Source organism: Arachis ipaensis, chromosome B06 (assembly GCF_000816755.2).
Source record: "Arachis ipaensis cultivar K30076 chromosome B06, Araip1.1, whole genome shotgun sequence".
NCBI lineage: Eukaryota > Viridiplantae > Streptophyta > Magnoliopsida > Fabales > Fabaceae > Arachis > Arachis ipaensis.
The window spans coordinates 35,314,642-35,320,183 of record NC_029790.2 but is presented as its reverse complement, the minus strand read 5'-3'; the positions used below and the strand labels follow the sequence as shown (position 1 = coordinate 35,320,183).

General features: G+C 34.0%; 1 long non-coding RNA gene across 1 annotated transcript in view; it reads right to left on the bottom strand.

Moving 5' to 3' along the window:
* LOC107648636 overlaps positions 1-2,244 on the bottom strand; it is a 2,904-nt gene extending 660 nt beyond the window's left edge. Inside the window, exons 1-3 of the long non-coding RNA XR_001622013.2 lie at positions 2,039-2,244; positions 1,893-1,946; positions 1,660-1,816 (exon numbers count right to left, since the gene is read on the bottom strand). This is a non-coding gene — a long non-coding RNA (uncharacterized LOC107648636). The remainder of the gene's footprint in view (positions 1-1,659; positions 1,817-1,892; positions 1,947-2,038) is intronic.

The window sequence follows — 5,542 nt, the reverse complement described above, 5'->3', positions numbered from 1 at the left end:
CCCGTCGCGCATCCCCAAGAGTCTATGCATAGAGTTTACATTCAATCATCATATAAATCACTCAATGGGGGTTATCCATACCCGGGAATTTATACGTGCCCGGTCACCCTTACGACGTAGGGTTAACAGAGTATCGAGAATCGACCTGGAACACGTGGTGGCGAGCCACGGTTTTTACCCAGGGAAACTCGTATCTCAGATATCATCATTCATAAGCCATTTCATAATCATAATCATTATTTAATCATTCATCAAGCCATGGCATGTTAACTCCTTTTATAAACAACCTCCCTTTCACATTTTTCATCATCATTCCCTTATAATTCATCTTAATTATCCTTTCTGCGTCCTGACCAAACTATTTATCAAACTCTTCTCAACCTTCTTATTATCAAATAATCTTAAAATCAACCCAACTCTAACATTAAATCAGTCACATCACACGAAGGTTAAACTTTAACTTCTCGAACCCATGACTATCACTAAGACATCCTCGACACTCTATTTCCTTTTCTGTTTTTAATATAAAAAATGAACTCGGAATTGCGCAAACTTTATGTCCAGGCGTTCATCTTGAAATAAGCTTTCTAACAAATCAAAAATCATAATTTTCGGATTTTTCTAGCCTTAGGAATAAAGGAAAAACAGTGACTGTTCTGCAGTGCATGAAACCAGAAAAACAGCAACAGCATGTGATATTCAAAATTCAATATAAAATTCCAGTTAAATCCAATGACTTTAAAAATTAATTTAGTTATACTTCACTCATCCAGGTTTCTTTCTCAATTGGTTCTGAGTTAATATCATTTTTAATAAAGAAGTTACATTACCTGGAAGTTAAGTAAAAATGAGTCAAAATCTGTTTTTGAAACCAACAAGCTTAGTACCTTTCAATTTGAATAACTTTTATTACAAAACTCCAATTAAGCTAAATTTTGATTTGGAAACTCCTAGCTCATCCAGAAACAACTGTGTCTTGGTTGCAATCCAATTGCTATTCAATTCTAAGAGTTACAAGTATTGGAAGTTGATGCATAGCTTGCTGAAATCTGTTTCTTTTCAGTTTTGACCACCAATATTCAAAAATTCACAACTCCCAATCCTCAACTCTTAAAATTCTGTAGTTTTAGAGCAATAAAGCAAGTTAATCAAATTTTATAACAAAATTAGTTTCACTCCAAAACTCAACTCGTAGATATCGCAGCAAGACAAACAAGTTGCTGTCCTGTTTAACCTTTTCTGCTGCAGGACAGATTTAACAACCTAACTTTAAAAATTTGTCATAAATTGTATATTTAACAAAAAGGTCCCAAATTTTCTAGTTTAGTTCCTTATATTCCCAAGTTTAGCCCAGACTTGGTCTCATGCAATTCCGATCATTACATAATTAGTTACAGCAAATGCAATACCACCACAACACAACTCTACACCCTTATTAACAAACACCAATCCTAATCCATCATAAATAAATATAAGAGCACACCATTAATAACTTTCACACCTCATAATTCTAATATATATAGCCACCAACAAATCTATTCCAACAACATTACAAGGCTAATCATTAAATAGAATAAACAATTCAACTTATCCTATGGTTCCTCTAACCTAAGTTTTCACAACACCGTAAATATTAAACGTGCGAAACTTGAACCATACCTTGGCCGATCACTTAGTTCACCCAAGGCAGCCTCACAACTCAAAATCACAGCCCCTCCAAGCTCAATCAAATAGCCCCAAAGTAAGCCTTGTCACCAACATAGCTCCAAGTAATCCAAATTCAAGTCCAATGCATAAACACCCTCTTAAACTACACCTAATACACATATATATGTTCCAATTCAGTTTTCTATTACCAAAACAAGATTGAGCTAGGGTTAGGATGTTCTTACCATACCCATATGCTCAATAGCTTGAGCCCACAAATTTCGGAAGCTAACTTGAACCTAGAACATAGAAATTGGACAAGATTCACCATAGGTTTCCAAGTTTACCAAAGAAAGAGGGATAGGGATTCTGAACTTAATAGGAGGCTTACCAATGAAATTGTTCGGATAGAAAGGTAGAGCTCGACGCGCTGAGCGTGTGGCCGCGAATAGTGCGGCGATCGGAGCCCAGACGGAGGAGTTATGGTGGATCAAAGGGTTAGGGTTTGAGAGCTTCTCTCCCTTTCCTCCAATTCTGTTTTGGCGTTGCAGCAACTAATGAGGAAGAAGAAGGCTGCTGTTTCCTTTATATTATGGGTCCGGTTGGACCCACGGGCTCGGTTTGTGCCCCAGTTCAACCGGTTCGGTCCTTCTGGTCCGATTTTGGGCCAAATTTTCGAAATTGGTATCAAAATTCTCGTTTTGACGAGCTCTATTCTATTTTGATACTAGTTTTGTATTTTTAATTTTCCTATTTAAAATTCGATTTATTGACTAATTATTTTATGGATGCTGAAGAGGGGTGAGGATGTGCTTGTGCTTGTGCAATTAAGATGATAATATGTGCATTATCATCATCTGCTGGCTCTCATTATGTTACAATAACTCATGCAAATAGAAAAAGAATGTAATATACCTAGATTTGTAAATATTGCTAGTCAGTTTATACTATTGTAACATTATTTATTTTGTGTTTTGGCATCTATCTGAGATTGCAGAATATTGCTCTCATTGTGTATGTTACTGTTACTGGAACAACTGAGCTGACATCAAAATTTGCATTCCACATTTGTAAAAGAAAAAAAATTATTTTTGTGTTCAATTTGCATACCATTTGTGGTTCTTTTTCCTCTTTCTTCACTTTTTTTTTTGGCGTTTAACACCAAAAGTGGACTCATAATACGATTGTTCTTGTTTATTATAACAATCCGAGTTTTTAAAATTAAATTTTATACTTTGAATTAAAAAAAAAAATTAATTTAATTATGACTTATTCTATTATTTTGAATTATCTATTAGAAACTATATTGATAGTTACAGTCTAAATTTATTATTATTATTATTATTATTATTATTATTATTATTGTTCAAAAAGAAAAAAAATGGCCGAAGGATATTATTATACATATAAGCCACTATATATATTTATTATATATCTATATAAGAAACAAAGAAAGATTTGTTACATATACATAACATATATATATCTATTCACTTATAATAATTCATTATCATCATTATAGGGGAACGTGGCTTGTAACCCTTTAATACATATATCCATTCCCTTAATCATGAAACGTGGCTTTAATGCAATATGTATATATCCAACCTTGACACCTAACGCTACCTTAACCACCACAAATCACTATTATCCTTAATCTTCTTCATTTCTTCTCATTCATAACCGAAGCCATAAAAAAATGAAAGAAAGGCCGTGAGAGAAAGAGATTGAGAAACCATGGAACCTGAATTTCTGACTTCGATTTCTTGCGATTTGTAACTCCAATAAAAAATCTAATTCGATAAAAGTGTTTGTATCCTCTTCCTCTACGTATTGGCGTCATTTTTGTTTGGTGGAAGCTGATGGTAACGTAGCTCATCTTCCCTTTAAATTCGGCCAACTGGAGTTCTAGAAGGCATAAATAATTTCTGGCGTTTTCTTCTTCATCAGCTCGGTCAAAAAGCTCTTCCGGAATTTTCGTTGACTTTGATTTCATACGGATATAGGGGATTTTGTTTTGAAATTAACTGTTTTTAAACTATGAATGCCATGGAAGTCTAGTGGGTATTTGTAAATAATTTATGATTGTTTGAAATGACTGAATGATGAGTTTGAGTTGTGTTTGTGACTGAGTTTGATGAATATGTACTTGATTTCTCGATTGAAAAGAGGTTGAAAATGGTTCAGTTGGGACCCGAAAAAGGGTGGCTAACCCCGAGTTTTAGGGGAAGTGCTGCCGAAATTTTATAAAAATCTGAGGTTTTATTTGAAAAGTTATTTTAAAAGATTTGGTTTTGGAAAATTAAATTATTTGAGATTTATTTAGTTGGGAAAAGATTTATTCTATTTAAAATTCGATTTATTAAGAAAAGTATAATGTTTTAAATTCTATCTTTTGAGAAGGGAGTTTTTTTTAAGTAATAATTTGAGTTCAGTTTATTAAGGAAAGGAATTTTTATTAAACGATAAAGAAGTTTGGCTGTCTAGAAACTTGAGGCAATGATAAGTGAATAATAAATAAGGTGATGCAGAGGTATGTATAGTTAAGCAGTGATGCGGAGGTACGTTTAATAATATGGGGATGAGGAGGTATGAGTGTGTAATTGGTGATGTGGAGGTAAAATGAAAAGTCATGAGTGAAATAAATGAGTGAAATAAATAATTGAAATAGATTATGATTCATGAAAATGAAATGTAAATAGGCCTTGCACCAAACTGCTAATGTGAAAGGGCCCGCCTAACTGATAGCCTGAGATTGCTAATGCGGGAATGTTTGCCTAACTGATAGCATTGTTTCTTACTGTGATGCACATTAAGATATTATTATGAAGAGGCCTAACTGACACGGTTAACCATGATACCAAGGTGTCTAACTGACACAGTAAAGAAACCATATTCGGGGTTCGCCCTGAGTAACGTTGGGTTGCGAGTAGACAATCGATGCATGAGCTCACGACCTGCACTAGGAACAGGCATGCATCATATTGTTTGTACATTTGCATTTGGTTGTATTTGCTTATCTTGTTTCTCTATGATTGTGCTGTTTGTCTTGTTGCAATTTGTTTGTGCGTTGATCTGTTTCTTGTGCTAATAGGTTGTTATTGAGATTTGTTTTCGAAAATTTTAAAGAAGGTAATTAATTATATAAAGTAAAAGTAACTCCTTCAGCAGCTCGATCAGAAAGCTTCTTCGAAGCTTCTGTTATTTTGATTTCGTATGAAGGTAGGAATTTTGTTCTGAAATTAACTGTTTTTAAACTATGAATGCCATGGAAGTCTAGTGGGTATTTGTAAATAATTTATGATTGTTTGAAATGACTGAATGATGAGTTTGAGTTGTGTTTGTGACTGAGTTTGATGAATATGTACTTGATTTCTCGATTGAAAAGAGGTTGAAAATGGTTCAGTTGGGACCCGAAAAAGGGTGGCTAACCCCGAGTTTTAGGGGAAGTGCTGCCGAAATTTTATAAAAATCTGAGGTTTTATTTGAAAAGTTATTTTAAAAGATTTGGTTTTGGAAAATTAAATTATTTGAGATTTATTTAGTTGGGAAAAGGTGTATTCTATTTTTAAACTAGATTTATTAAGAAAAGCATAATGTTTTAAATCCAATTTTGTAAGGAAAGGTTTTGTTCTAAGTGTTGTTTTGAGCTTGGTTTTTTTAGGAAAAGGAATCTCTGCCACAGGAGAGCAGAAAACAAAGATTAAAGGAATATATTAATTAATAAAGCGTCTGCCACAGGAGAGCAGATGTGACATTGTTTGGGCCTTAGTGCCAAATGTAAAGTAGGGACGCCCACACACTGAGAACTGTTTTTCAGATGTACGCTTATTGATTTGGAAAGTCACACTGATGCAGCCTAGCCGTACGACTTATAAGCACACTGATGCATCTG